This window comes from Macaca fascicularis, chromosome 3 (assembly GCF_037993035.2).
Source record: "Macaca fascicularis isolate 582-1 chromosome 3, T2T-MFA8v1.1".
In the NCBI taxonomy this organism is placed as follows: domain Eukaryota; kingdom Metazoa; phylum Chordata; class Mammalia; order Primates; family Cercopithecidae; genus Macaca; species Macaca fascicularis.
The window spans coordinates 30,254,053-30,270,630 of record NC_088377.1 but is presented as its reverse complement, the minus strand read 5'-3'; the positions used below and the strand labels follow the sequence as shown (position 1 = coordinate 30,270,630).

At 34.0% G+C, this 16,578-nt stretch overlaps 1 long non-coding RNA gene across 1 annotated transcript in view; it reads right to left on the bottom strand.

The window, feature by feature from the left end:
- LOC123572388 (uncharacterized) overlaps positions 1–16,578 on the bottom strand; it is a 256,100-nt gene that overhangs the window by 227,877 nt on the left and 11,645 nt on the right. The gene's annotated exons all lie outside the window — the stretch shown is intronic.

Here is a 16,578-nt window from a genome sequence, read left to right as displayed (position 1 = left end):
TATTGTATTTCTCAACCTAAATATTTGATTTAACTCTCCATTTTTTCCACTACACTGCTATCATTTTGAAGGCATAGGTTATGTCTTCTCCATTTTGTATAGCCAGTGCATGACCCATAGCAGTGTGTCTTATTATGAGCCAAATAAACCTCAAATATATATCCTTTGTGTTGCCATAGAGGAATACCTGAAGATGGGTAATTTACATATTTGTATATATACATAAATTATTATATATTATATAATACAAATATACGAATATTATATTATATTATATATTATTATATAAAATTTTATATAATTATAAAATATATAATGTTATATATTTAATTATATAATTTTATGTTATATATTATATTATATTATATTATTTTATTTTATTTATTTATTATTATATATAATATATAATTTATATATAACTTAAAATATATAATATATATTTATATATTAATATATATTATTTAAATAATATATAATTTAATATATATTATTTAAATATATAACTTAATATATAATTTTTATATATATTACTTAAATCTATATTAAATTAATATATATTATTTAAATATATAACTTAATATATAATTTTAAATATATAACTTAATATATAATTTATGTATAACTTAAAATATATATAATATATAATATTTTAATATATAATAATATATAAATATAATTTATATTTATATATTACCAAATAAATAATATGTTATATATTTCATATATAATTTATATTTATATTATTTGTATATATAATACATATAAATTATATTTACATTATTTTTTAATATATTTTAAATATATTATATTTATATTATATATAATATATATTAAATATATATTTTATATATATAATATATATTATACTATATAATATATTATAATAAATATATGATATTATATATTATAATAAATATATATTATATTAAAAATAATATAAGTATAATTTATTATATATTATTATATATAAATATAATTTATATTTATATTATTTTAATATATTATTATAAATTTAATATTTATATTTATAATATATTATATATTATATTACATATATAAAATAGAATTTATATATGTAAATATAATTTATATTTATATAATATTTATACATATAAATATAATTTTATTTATATTATATATTTATATAATATGTAAATAATAATTTATATTTATATAATATTATATTTCACATATATAGAGAGAAAGAGGGAAACCTAGATCTACTTTAGGACCTACATAGGTCCTAAAGTAAACACACTGACACAGTGTAGGAGTAAATTCTAATATATTATATATTATATAATATATACTATATTTGTACATAATATATAAAATGTAATAAAATATATAATAATATATATATACAAATACATAAATTACCCATCTTCAGTTATGCCTCTATGGCAACACAAAGGATATATACATGAGGTTTATTTGGCTCCTGGTTCTGTGGGCTGTACGAGAAACATGGTGTACTTCCGGTGAAGGTTTCAGGCTGCTTCCAGGCAGAAGAAGAAAGGGAGCCAGCATGTGCAGAGATCACATGCTAAGAGAGGGAGCAAGAGAGAGAGATGAGAGGAAGGTGCCAGGCTCTTTTTACTAACCAGCTGTCATAGGAATGAATAGAGTGAGAACTCACTCACTTCCCCCAGGGAGGGCATTAATCTATTCATGAGGGATCTGTCCCCATGACCCAAATTCTTGGCAGTTAGACTCCACTTCAACACTGAGGGTCAAATTTCAACATGATATGTGGAGGGTCAAATATCCAAACTATAGCACCATTATATTCCCAAAGTCTATGCCCTTCCCCCTACAGCAGACAAATCTTCTAATGAATTTAACATGATTTTGTTTGTATGTGTTCTTTCAAAATGCGTGTTTTTAGTGCACATACATTTTTAGTGTGTATAAATTGGGTTTTTAATATACCGATCCTTTTTTATTTTTTATGAACACTACATTTTGAAAATACATCTATGTAGATATTTATATATTTAATACATTGCTGCATAGTACATATCTAATTTTCTACCAGAATCACCTGGAAATATGCACACTCAAAACAAATAAATTTCTTTCTCAAAGAAAACCAAATAAGTGAGAAGGAAAATCAATTCAGTGTCACCTAATCTTTCACTATAAAGAGTAAAGTGAGTTATATTTAATATACAATATTAATGAAGTTCTTTGAGTGTGCTTACGCTACGCACGTTCAGAGCAGTCACATGTTTACATTTAGGGATATTACAGGGATTTTGCTTGATATACAGCATATAGCCTGCAGTAGAGAAACCATAAAAAAACTGGGAGAATAAATAATAAGAACTAGAGATGAGTTATAGATCAGTAACAAAGATTAAAATAAAAATTTGGGTTTCTTTTCAATCACTGGCAAGTAGTAAACCTTTTCTTGGGAAACAAGAAAGTATCATTATTTAAACAAGTTTTATGTATCTTCTTTTATAAACTCTTTAATTTCTTCCTTCCTTTAAAAGCTAAGTTGATGGAGCCTGAACTACAGTACAGTCATTTTAATTTAATTTTGATAAGGATCCAGCAGGCTTGCGGTTATGATCCCCATTTTATTGATAAAGAAACAGGTGTTAAGAATGTGAAAAAGTCATGGGGCTAACGCAAAGGAGGAATTAATTCAAACCTAGGGTTGGAAGAGCACAGGCTTTAGTCGGAAATATTTTATTCAAATCCTAAAACGCTGCTACTTATCAATTCTCTGACATTTGGCATTTACCTACATTCTCTGTGCCCTGGTTCCTAATCTGTCTAATGAAGTTACTGATGCCTATTTAAAGAATTGCTGTGAGTGTTACAGGGAGTACATAACTGGCACTCACTCATTTATTTATTTATTCTTACTAAGCCCACATATTTCAGGGCCGAAACAGGATTTGAACCCATGGTTTTGGGTATTAATTCATGATTTGTTCCAGGAGACTAGTTACATCCTTAACTAATCAACATACAATATCCTTATATCCAAAGCATCTGATGTCTAAATTACACTGTGTATCTTTGTCTTACTCTCTCTTCTCAATGCCTATTGGCCATAGTATCCTCCTCTACCACTAGAGTCGTCTTCCTTCTGGCCCTGTGACTTGATTGTGTTACTAATTTTGGCAGGAAAATACCATATTTAAAACCCTTCACAACATGACCTGTGACTGCTTTTGAAATTCATCTGCTTCTATTGCTTGGGCTCCAGCTTGGGGAAGGTCTGAGTTTTAATCCCATCTTCACTTTGACTCATGAATTCACTTACTCCCATATATATCTGCATCTTTGTTTCACATTTCTACCTTTCTTTAAGGCCTGTGAAGCCTTTTTCCTTCCCCCTAACATAAACACAGCTTCTTTGAATCTTTGCACTTTTTTTTTTTTTGATGGAGTCTCACTCTGTTGTCCAGGCTGGAGTGCAGTGGTGCAGTCATGGCTCACTGCAGCCTTGACCTCCTGGGCTCAAGCAATCCTCCCACCTCAGCCTCCCATGTAGCTAGGCCTATAGGCATGTGCCACCACACCTGGCTTCCCTTCCCTTCCCTTCCCTTCCCCTCCCTTCCTCTCCCTTCCCCTCCCTTCCCCTCCCTCCCCCTCCCCTCCCCTCCCCTCCCTTCCCTTCTTTCTTTCCTTCTTTCTTTCTTCTTTTGTAGAGAAGGAATCCTGCTTTTTTGCCCGGGCTGGTCTTGAACTCCTGGGTTCAAGCAATCCTCCTACCTCAGCCTCCCAAAGTGCTGGGATTACAGGCATTAGCTACCACACCTAGTGAATCATTGAACTCAGAACAAAGTTTTCTTCTTCTTCTTCTTCTTCTTCTTCTTCTTCTTCTTCTTTCTTCTTTCTTCTTCTTCTTCTTCTTCTTCTTCTTCTTCTTCTTCTTCTTCTTCTTTCTTCTTTCTTCTTCTTCTTCTTCTTCTTCTTCTTCTTCTTCTTCTTCTTCTTCTTCCTCTTCCTCTTCCTCTTCCTCTTCCTCTTCTTCTTCTTCTTCTGTACATAGAACTTCAAATTGTAGACATTTGTATTCTTAACTCATTCTCCCTATTAAACTACACCTTCTTGAAAACAAATGTTCTTACTCATCTCTTGTCACTTAATGCATCATGAGACCTTATGCATGGTTCATACTTAGTAAATATCAAATGAACATAACTAAATTAAAAGCTTGAAAGTTTTCACTTCTGGGTTGCAAGACCTGTGTTTCTTAAACTACTTTGGCCTTCCCGGTAACTTTTATAAAAGCAAAATAAATTATCAAGAAGACGACAAAGAACAGTTGACAAATAAAAGAGCTAAACTTCCAGAAAGCAGTGACAGCATTCATTTGACTCACAAGCCAAGACAGCTCAACAACACAATTAAAAGCTACTGAAGTAAGTTGGGATTCTTGGTGAAACAACGTTGCATAATATCTCACAGTGGCTTTAAGTCACCACAGTGCAGAGGGTGAAAGCATTTTCCACTTGGAATCTAAGGCAACTTAAAAGGATTATTGATTTTTTCCTCTACTTATAAATGAGACTCACGTATTAGGAGTGAAAGCTGCAGACCCAACGTAATGACCTTTCTGCTTGGCTTCTATTTCCTAACATAAACAGAGTCACTTTCTGTGGTTAAGAGGATATTAAGCAGTCAATCTTGTAACTGTGTGTGTGTGTGACTGCCTGCTCCTTGACAGCAAAAATTAGTAGCAACATTTTTAATTTTATAAATTTTGGTTCTGTTCACTTAGTGTTAGAAATCTCAATATCTTACCTAATGTAAATGATGAGTTAATGGGTGCAGCACACCAACATGGCACATGTATACCTATGTAACAAACCTGCACGTTGTGCACATGTACCCTAGAACTTAAAGTATGATTTTTTAAAAAAAGAAATCTCAATATCTAATTGTGTGTTTTCTCTTCCTGCTCTGGTGTTGAAGAGTCTTGTGTTTACTTAACGCCTCATCACTAACACACAAGTTCAGCTGGAAACAGTCGCTTTATTGAAGACATAAGACGTGGCTTGACCTTGTTTAAGATGTAAGATTTAAAATCAACTTATCGTTTCCTGATGCATTATCATAAGAAGAAAGATTCTAAAATATAAAACAGTGGGAAAGCCCATCTTAAAACTGCCCCCAAAACGAAAGCTGTGGGGGTGACAAAGTCATTAAAATCAGATTTTGTTTCGTGTCTGTCAGATTTCAATTTTGTGATTTAATTAGGGATTTTCTGAAAACAAGTAGAGCCTTGGTGGATTTCCTGCTCTTTGTTGCTAGTTCCTTTCTCAGGGATTTACAGTGACTGTATTTTCTCCAGCTTCTCACTCTTTTGAGTGGACTCTAAATTATTTCTGTGTTTATTTTAAGATTTTCTTTCTTTCTTGACTATTCAAAGACATCTACCTTCTCTTTTAATGATAGAAAAGTGATGATCTTGGATGATCATCTGCAACTGCTTCACTGTAAGAAGCAGGAACATTTTGTGATTTGAAAGGTACCAAGTAGATCCTTTCTCTGTCTAAAACTGTTACCTCTAACACACACACACACACACACACACACACACAGACAGTTGTTATGTCTGAAGTTCTCCCATTGAAGGGTTCCCATCAATTCATTCTAACAAACACAAGTTTCACATACCATGTGAGAGAGTCATTCCTTTAGATACGGAAATTACAAAAAGAATATCTGCGATTTACCCAGCACTACTTATGCATCAAGCACAGAACTGAGTGTTCTATTCATATTCTCTCATTTCGTCCTCACATCATCACAATAAGGTAAATATTAGAGCCCTCAATTTCCATATGAAGAAAGTGAGGACCAGAGAAGTAAGTGACTTGGCCAAGGTCACAGAGCCTGTAAGTGCTAAAATGAGCAGGTTTTTCTGATGTGAAAGATTGAACTCTACCTGACACTGCTTCTGTGAATAAGGAAGTCTCTGTCAAGAGGTTGATAGCCAGAAACAAAAGGGAAGTAATTCTTAAGAGTCTGAAAAGAGCCTTCGATTCTGGCAAGAATTCCATTTTTACAGATAAGAAAACAGGTTCAGGGGATTTTCAAAGTTTCTCAGGCTTATAAACCTAGTGTGTCAGTTACCAATTGTAATGTCTCAGCTTCAAATCTCCTCTCCATTGCCTGGTATCCACGATAGAAACAGACCCTGGGTATTAGTTTTCTGTAGTTTCCATAACAAAGTACCACAAGCAGGGCAACTTAAACAACAGGAATTGCTTTTCTGTTCTGGAGGCTAGAAGTCTGAGATCAAGGTGTTGGCAGGCTTGGTTTAATTGAGGCCTGTCTCCTTGGCTTGCAGATGGCTGTCTTCTCGTGTCATTACATGGTCTTCTCCCTGTACGTGTCTGTGTCCTGATTTCTTCCTATAAGGACATTAGTCATATTGGATCAGCTGCCATCCTAGTGAACTCAGCTAGCCTCAATCACCTGTCTAAAGATCGTACCTCCAAACACAGTGCCATCCTGAGGTACTAGGAGTAGAAACTTCCACATGCAAATTTTAGGAGACACCATTCAGCCCTTAACCCTGTACATGTTTTCTTTTGCAGCTACACAGTATTAAACTTTGTCCGTAGAAGGTGCTGAAGGCACACTGGAAGAGAAAGGGTTTCTCATCCTGGTTCTGGTACTGCACTAGACAACCCCTGTGGCATATGCAGCACAGCCTCTGTAGAACCAGGCTCCTGTAGTATGTGTGGCTTCTGTAGCACATGGCTCCAGCAACACCCACCAGACAGCAGCACGTGGCAATTCCCCACAGACAGCTGCTACCAGCTTCCTCTTAGAAGGCTTTCTGGTAAAGGATCACCAGCATGGGGCCTACCATGGGCAGCTTCTCCAGGCGCCCTCTTGGGTGGCTACACAACAGAATCCTGCCAGCCAGCCCAGCACTGCCCCATCTACGGCTTCTCTAGGGAGCTGCCTTGGGGCAGCGTCACAGTGAGTTCCAAGGTACGGCGGTTCTCCAGAGCAGCTTCTCCCAGCAGCTCAGAGAGAGGCTTCTCAGTAAATGCTGCCAACATGGCACCTCACGGTGGATGGCTTTCCCTGGAACTTTTCTGGAATCCCCTTGAGTGTCCTTGCAGTCTTGTGAACTTCTCTGCCATACAGTGAGCTACTGCTGCACCGTCTCCAAAGAAATCCAGACTGTCTCAGGATGAGAAGGGGCATCCAGATTTGACTTTTTTTATTCCTTGGATATTGTTTCTTATACCTAGAGGGTAGTGGCTGTTTCCTATACCTGCTAATCTTCTATTTATTTATTTATTTATTTATTTATTTATTTATTTATTTATTTATTTTTAGTGGTTTTACTTCTAGTCAATCTCCTGTTAGTCCAATACCCTGTTAATAATTTCTTATATTAATTGTTTCTTTTTAAAATTATCTTTAAATTCAAAAAAATCTTTGTGGTTTCTATCTACCAATTAGACCCTAAAACAATTGGTAAGTGGCAAATCCAGTACCCAGATAAGCCTATAAAAAAAAGAAAATGCGTAGGTGTTATAGAGGTTGAAAAGGAAAATGTAAAACTGTCATTCTTTCCAGAGGATAAGGTCATCTATCTAGAAATGCCAGCAGAATGGAGATGAGGACCATAGATGACAGAAATACAATGGAAAAGAAATTAACAATGAAATTTAAACTGCAGATCCTTACATAAATTAACAACGATAAATAGCTATAAGCTTGGGATTGTAATTAATTTGTCTCTCTACCAAAATTCTAAAAAGTGTAGAATTGAAGAAAATAAAAGTCTATAGGAATGAATGACATCAGCTAGGGACTAGTTTTAGAAGCAGAGGGAAGAGGGCTGATAACAATGAGAAATGTAGTAGAGATAGAATAGCCAGCAAAGAGACTGACAAGGAAGGAACAAGAAAAAATGTGGGCATATAATGTGGAATCCTAGTAAAAAGGAATCAGCAAAACTGTGGCCCATGAGCCAAATCTGACCATCCTCCCACCACACCCTCCAACCTTCCACCCCCACCTGTTTTCGGACAGCTCCTGAGCGAAGAATCAGTTTTATGCTAACACAGAAAAGTTGAATAGTTGCAACCGAGACCGTAGAGCAGCCAAAGTCTAAAATACTATCACCTGGCACTTTACAGGAAAAGTGTCATGACCCTGCTTAAGAAGTGTCTCAAATGCCTTTGTGAGACAGAGGAAAATAAGGACAAAAATATGACCATTTGTTTGCTTGAATTCTGTGTCCTCTGAATGTGGATTTCCCATCCCTGAAACTCAGATCAGATACAACCTAAACTTTTTCTCCTTAAAATGGAACTTTACCAACTCTTGAACTCCCATTCTCTACAATTCAGGATATATTCAGTCTTATTTCATATACTTATCCTACCTAGGGAATATCTAAATTCCAGGCAGCTTACTCATCCCTCTAAAATTGAGGAGAAGGTCAGCCTGGTCTACGGCAATCCTCCATCATCTACTGACCTCTATCAAGATGCACATTCTCACCAATCTTTGATGCTTGGCACTGACCTCTGGTGTATTATCTACCCTTTGATCACCAGGCTGATGCCAGCCATATGCTGTCTTCCTCACACCAACGATGCCAGGTGAAGTCTTCAGCTTACTCACCATTCCTTTTTCACTGCTCTCACTTGAACTCTAGGAGACTTTGCTGGGCTTTTTCATGTACCATACTGGATGGGCAGAAATCTGTGAGAACTTACCCCTCTACTGACATCCTTCTATTCAACCAGTTCTCTGGGCGCTTGGGTTCACACCAGGCCACCCCAAGAAAGGAAGGCACAAGTGTTGTTCAGCCCAAACTTATCAGAAACAGAGAGAAAGTGGGTGTATGATTTTTGAACTTGCTTAGAGACATTCTCCAAGGTCTGACTCTTCATTTTCTCTCACAGATCTGAAGCTTTTCCCAATTTTAACAATTCTTTCCATGGAAGAAAAACTAATTCTTACAGCATTTTAATTTTTTTAATTATCTTTAATACATCAGAATAAGTAATGAGTGAGGCGATATCATGGCATATTTCATATGTATTAAAAATTAATAAAGGAATTTTATTAAAAATTTAATGCCCATAAATTTTACAACTTAGATAAAATAGATAATTTCCTTAAAAGGCATAAATTACCAAACTCAATAAAGAGAAAATAGATAACTCAGATAGCTGTATGTATCAAATAAATTGAAATTGTATTTAACAGTCTTTCTCAAAAGAAAACTAGAGATCCACATGTTTTCACTGGTGAATTCTACCTAACATTTATGAAGAAAATAATGCCAAGTCCACATTAACTCTTCCAAAAAATTAAAGAAGATGAAATACTCATCGTATGAAGCAAGGATTACTCTGATACCAAAACAAAATACAAGAAAAGAAAACAACAGACCATATCCCTTATAAATGTAGCTGCAAATATTCTAAACAAAATTTTAGCAAATCAAATTTTACAGTACATTGAGATGATAATACATCATGACCAAGCTGAGTTTTTCTCATAAATGCAAGGTTGGCTTTATATCTTCAGAAAAAATCAATGTATTAAAAGGCTTAAAAAATAAAAGCCATGTGACCATCTCAATAAATGCAAAAAAAAGCCTTTGACAAATTCTAACACCCATTTCTGACAAAAATAAATAAAAGTCTCCATATCAGGAATGAAAGGGAACTTTCTCGAACCGATAAAAAGCATCTACAAAGAAAGTGGAGCTAAGATCATATTTAATTGTATAAGTTAAAGTCAGAGCAGAATGTGAATTGTGTTGATGTCAGGTTAAACACTGATACTTTGTCCTACAGGCCAGAGATGGCCTATTGGTTTTATCTCAAATGCCAAATCTAGTAAACTACATTGACAAGACTTCTGAGACTACATTCAACCTTTGCAAGAAATAGAGTTTTAAGATAAGGGCAATATGAAATAGTACGTGCATGTTATCCTTGCTACGAACAATAGGAAATTACTGACAGTACAGGAGCCACATCAATAGAGAACACAATAGAATCTCAAACTTGAAGGGACATAAAAATTTAAACTTGTGCTCTATTTTTATTTTTATTTTTTTATTGTAGTTTAAGTTCTGGGATACATGTGCAGAACCTGCAGGTTTGTTACATAGGTATACATGTGCCGTGGTGGTTTGCTGCACCTATCAACCCGTCATCTAGGTTTTAAACCCCATATGCATTAGGTATTTCTCCTAATGCTCTCCCTCCCCTTGTCCCCCATCCCCTAACAGGCCCCAGTGTGTGATGTTCCTCTCCCAGTGCCCATGTGTTCTCATTGTTCAACTCCCACTAATGAGTGAGAACATATGGTATCAAATTTGTATTTTAAAAAGAACATACTGATGAGGGGGTGCAGAATAACTCATATAAGAGACTAAATATGAAGCTATTATACTTGGAATAATGAGGTGCCTTTCCAAGATTTAGAAAAAGTATAGACTACTTATGCCTACAAAGATAAGAACGAAAATATTATGAACCATATTAAAGAGGCCAAATAATTCTTACACTAAAGCTCTAAAAGAATTCAATGAGGGCTTGGTCATAGATAAAGAAATAATTTATTAATCAAAAGGAGGATGACAATTGTTATGATTATTGAAAGTGAAACATCAGTAAAGAAATATCAGTTGGTCTATAGCACTCTTCAATGGAAAGGATGCGCTGAACCATAAAAGGAATTGTCTGGTACTCACAGCCACTATGACGCTAAGGTGATATGAGTTCATTAGATTTCCATAGCTCCATAAGACTAGTCATTAAAATCATCTGATCAACACCCCTTACTCTGATTCTATTCCTACCATCGACTTTCTGGTTATCTTTTGGTTTGCATGTGATTTACCTTTAAAGAAAGTATACTAATCACTGAACTCTGCTCTCTGGTTCAATCTGTTTTGTATTATTAATTTCAAAATTAGCATTACATTTTATATATGCATCTATTATGACTCAGGCAGTTAAGTTTCAGCACCCTCTAAGTTCTACATATATTAATTCCCATGTTTCTAAGACCCATCCAATGCTGAAATGTAATGACTAAACGAAGTTACCACTATTATGGAAATATATAGCTCCGTCTCACTGCTTACCTCCAAATTGTAACAAATAGCATAATACATATTTGTTTTGTTGTACTATAAAGAAAGGTGGAATATATATATATGTATAGTAAAGATCTTAAAACTAATTCCTTGCTATGTACCCAAACCCAGGTAAAATTATGTTATGGAACACGATAAGAATAATGCAGTTATTGTGTTAAAAACAAACAACAAAAAAAATCTATCATATACTTTTGAATTTTAGAGCTAAATTGGCCGTTACAAAAGATAAGAAGACATTGCCTAGAAATCTGATGATCTAATGTGACATATTTCATTCTTCTCCCCCTTCTGGTATTGAACAATGAAAATACAAAATGTTACCAATAATAGCTACCTTACTTGAATATAATTGTCCATGCTGCATTAATTTTTAATTAATTTTTGATAGGCAAGCATTGTGATATCTTTCTGCAAAAATATTAAACATGTAAATTATATTCTCCTTTAATCAGCTTATTATGTTAAGAAAAGAAAAAAATTATTTTGGCAACTTCAGCCTTCATTGGCTTTCTTTTTTCTTGATTTCCATGAAGACTTTAAGGGCATGTTCTCATTAGATCTTCCACATATTTGCCCATTTTTCATTTTTTGAAATTAAAAAATATATATATGAATGATATCAGGCATGCTCTTGGCACTTCTACATTTTAAAGCTTACAAATGGAGTTCAAGATAACAAACTGCCAAAGACTGTAGGGAAAACAGAGAGCAAACACTGAGTGTGCCAAGCAAGTTGTTTGCCATCAGTCATATTGACATAATGTGCCTACATTGAGAGAGACATAACAGCATCCTGCTAGATAATTCTAGGGCAAGGGGGTGAAAGCTTTATAGAACAATTAGTGGGTTATTCTTTTTACCTATTTAAAGAATGATTACAAAATGACATCTTAGTTTGGACTGCTGATTGACATTGACTCATTTGTAGTCAAGAATTTTTAGCACAACACCTGGAGAAAGAGATATGGACGTAACCAGACCAGTATTGTGTTTTTATGTGACCCAGGCGATAACCTTGAAACAATAGAAAGACAACAAATTGAAAACTGGCATATTTTTATATAAAAATATAATTTTTACCCTCAAGAAATTTACAATAAAATATAAAATTTGAAAATATGAATGTAAGGAAATCTATGCATATTCTTTTTCTCTTGTCAATAAATTTACATATATTAGGTAACTTAAAAGAGCTCTGAGAAATAAGCAAAAGATGAAAACCATACAAAGAAGAACAAAACTTTCTTATTTCGTATTTTGAGGGAAAAAGTATTCATCTGAAAGTCTTAGTTTGGTAGTGGTAGACAGTCGCGATATTATTTTAGAACTTGCCTGATGGGCTGGAGATATTACATAAGGGTATCTACATCATAGGACCAGGAAAACTCACATTCTTTGATTCATTCAGCTAGTTAGCCCCTCTAGTGTGGAGTACAAGTTTAGGGTGAACAAAAATACACATACAGAAATTATGTCATAACATGATAAAATAAAATGTAATAAAAAATAATGAATATCATATGGCTGAAATGCCCTTCATTTAATTCCCAGACTGATTATTAAGATATTCAACTGACCAGTTTAAAACCAGACAGCTAAAAATTCTACCTAGATGTGTCGTGCACTGCAAACCCATCATGCTGAAAATTAGATTCACTATATATTCATCTAAAAATTATTTTTAGAACATACTGTGTTCAAGGCAACGTGACTTTTCCTTCTCCTTATTTCTGCTCCCATGTTCAGAAAACATCACATATGAAAGTAGACCAAAGACTAAATATTACCGGCTACTATATACACCAAAATCAGTTTTTATCAAGTATTTGTACTTCTTCATAAGTATGGACATTATTCAGCAAATAATTGCACAAAATAACCTATTAACTTGGCCAGTTGCCTTTGGTTCCCTCTGCACCTTCTTGTTTCAGAAACTTCCCGTCTCAGTATGGTACAACATCCACAGGTCCCTGTTTGTGGAATCTCTACAGTGGATCTCCACTAGGGTCAGAGTTTTTATTGGCTTTAGTAAAATCAAAGGCATGTAACTGTCATTCTTGGAGAGTGTAGAATTTTGTTTCTATCATAAAATGTTTTCATATGATTGACGATATACCAGAAATATCACTGCTTTACAATACATACCTCTAGAAATAGTGAGGGAATTTCAAAATGTTGGTTTATACCCCAAAAAGACAGTAAGAGAATAAAAGATGTGCTAACTGATGAATTCAGTGAATAATCTCTCAATGGAATTCTCTCATTCTTTTCTTACTACTATACCCTCTTTTATAATTTCCTGTCTCTGAACAAGCATGTACATGTGTATTCACAAGTGCACAAACAGAGAAAGTTACATGAATCACTTTTTTTTTTTTAATTACAACCTGAAATGGTTTCCTCTACTTAAGGTCTGTGATACTTGACACTATTAAATGATGGGCTCTTTTTCTATTGTAGTTTTCTTTTACTTTACTTGCTATGTAACAATAAATATTTACGCCATACAAGATTTAAGAAAAAAAGAGGGAAAGGAAAATAAAACGTTAGCTCTGTTTGTGGTATTCACTTAATCTTTTTCAAAATGAATTCCATAGTATTGAAAAATAAGAAAAAAATTATCTTACCTGGCAAGGTCAAATTTATTATAAACTATATTTGTTCATTTTGCAAGTCAGTTTTTGCTAAAAGAAGAAATTTATAATCCTCAGAAGACTATGAACACAGATCATAATATTGGCAAAAATAATTCTCTAAAAATATTTGGTATGTTTATAATTGGTATACAGTCTTTGGGAAATTACTTAAGCATTGGATAACATAAAAATTGTTTTTATCTATCTCTAATAACAGTATTTCTAATTTGTCACTACTTATATAAGGCATGATGGCACTCGTAAAAGAGTAAAGTATCAAATAGGAATACTATATTATTTAGGGTAAGGTAAGGTAAAGTAATAAATAAAATCAAAATTTTAGCAGCTTGATACAATTGAAGTTTATTTCTCAGTCATAAGTGTGTGCTCCTGGTTGGTGGAGACTCTTCCTCACACTATAATTTAGGTACCCAAACTTTTTCTAAACTGTGAGTCTGCTCTGTCCTAAAGGCTTCAACATTATTACCTGGCTGTAGGTGTATGAGACAAGCACCATTGCTTCTTAAAAGTCTTACCTAGAAATTGAACACATCCCTTCCTCTCACATTTCAGAATTATTTACAAGGTCATACCTAACTTCAAGGGAAATTAAGAGATAAAATTCCACTGGGAACAGCCATCATGCTAAACCATGAAAATGTGAATAATTTTTGGTAGACAAACCTTTAACCCCATTATGTTCAGATAAGCCCAACGTATTCAACCAAGAAATACGATTTTTGAATAAGACACTAAAAATTTAGTAGAAGCCATAAAATCTTTTGGAAAACATGTGTTAATACATCTCTGTGGCATACTTGTTTTATTTCTTCATATTTCTTAAATTGTTTAAAATTACTGTTTTGTTCACCAAGCGCATCAATTTATTCATTTTAGTACTGACCAAACAAAAATGTTGCATAAATGTATAATAACGCAACAATGTAACCCTGATTCATTTAGTTTCCTAATCATAATTTCAAGAACATATCTACAGAAAGCAAATACATATCTACATTTGTTCCCAGCTCTTTTTTTATATGAAATTCCAGTAGATGTCTGTGATCCTGACCAAGTGAATACTGACATTAAAAATCAAGATGGATTACCCATAAATTTTTCACATTTGTCTACTACTTATGAATAGGTAATTTTGGTTGCCTGTGCTCATGGGGTATTGCTCAAGAAATGTTTTCCCAAACCAATATCCTGTAGATTTTCCCCGATATTTTCTTGTAGTAGTTTCACAGTTTGAGATCTTAGATTTAAGTCTTTAATCCATTTTGACTTGATTTTTGTGTATGGTGAGAGATAGGGGTCCAGTTTCATTCTTCAGCATATGGATATCCAGTTTTTCCAGCACCATTTATTTAAAAGATTCTGCTTTCCTTAGTATGTTCTTGGCATTATGTCAAAAGTGAGTTCACTTTAGGTGTGTGGATTTATTTCTGGGTTCTCTATTCTGTTCCATCGGTCTACGTGTCTGTTTTTACGCCAACACCATGCTGTTTTGTTTACCACAACTCTGTAGCAAGATCTGAAGTGTGTTTGCTCCAGTTTTGTTCTTTTTGTTTAAGACAACTTTGGCTATTCTGAGTCTTTTGTGGCTCTATATAAATTATAGGATTTTAAAAAAATTCTTTGCAGAATAATATTTGTATTTTGGGATAGGGATTGCATTGAATCTGTACATTGCTTTGGGTAGTATAGACATTTTAACAATATTGAGTCTTCCAATACATGAACATGGAATATTTTTCCATTTCTTTCATTAGTGTTTTATAGTTTTCATTATAGTGATCTTTCCATTCTCTGGGTAATTTCTAGGTATTTATTTTATGCATGGCTATTATAGATGTCATTACTTTTTTTTTATATATACTTTAAGTTCTAGGGTACATGTGCATAACGTGCAGGTTTGTTACATATGTATACTTGCGCCATGTTGGTGTGCTGCACCCATCAACTCGTCAGCACCCATCAACTCGTCATTTACATCAGGTATAACTCCCAATGCAATCCCTCCCACCTCCCCCCTCCCCATGATAGGCCCCGGTGTGTGATGTTCCCCTTCCCGAGTCCAAGTGGTCTCATTGTTCAGTTCCCACCTATGAGTGAGAACATGCGGTGTTTGGTTTTCTGTTCTGATGTCATTACTTTTTAATTTCTTTTTCACATTATTCACTGTAAGCATATAGAAATGCTACTGAGCTTTGTATGTTGATTTTTGTATCCTGCAACTTCACTGACTTTATCAGTTCTAACAGTTTTCTTATAGAGTCTTTAGGTTTTCCTAATTATAAGATCATATCATGAGCAAACAAAGTTAATTTGATGTCTTTCTTTCCAATTTGGATGCCCTTTATATCCTTCTCTTGTCTGATTGCTCTAGCCAGGACTTCCAGTAGTATGTTGAATAACAGTGGTGAAAGTGGGCATCCTTGTCATTTCCAGATCTCAGAGGAAAAGCTTTTAGGTTTTTTTCCCATTTAGTATGATAATACCTGTGGGTCTGTTGTATGTGGTTCTTAATGTATTGAGGTATCTTCCTTCTGCTCCCAGTTTTTTGAGGGTTATTATCATGAAGGGATGCTGAATTTTATCAAATGCCTTTTCAGAGACAATGGAAATAATCACAAGGTTTTTGTCCTTCATTCTGTTGATATAATGTATCATGTTGATTGATTTGCCTATGTTGAAGCATCCTTGCATCCCAGGGATAAATCCTAGTTGGTCAGGATGAATGTCCTTTATAATGTATTGTGGAATAAGTTTGCTAGTATTTTGTTGAGAATTCTTGCATCAATATTCATC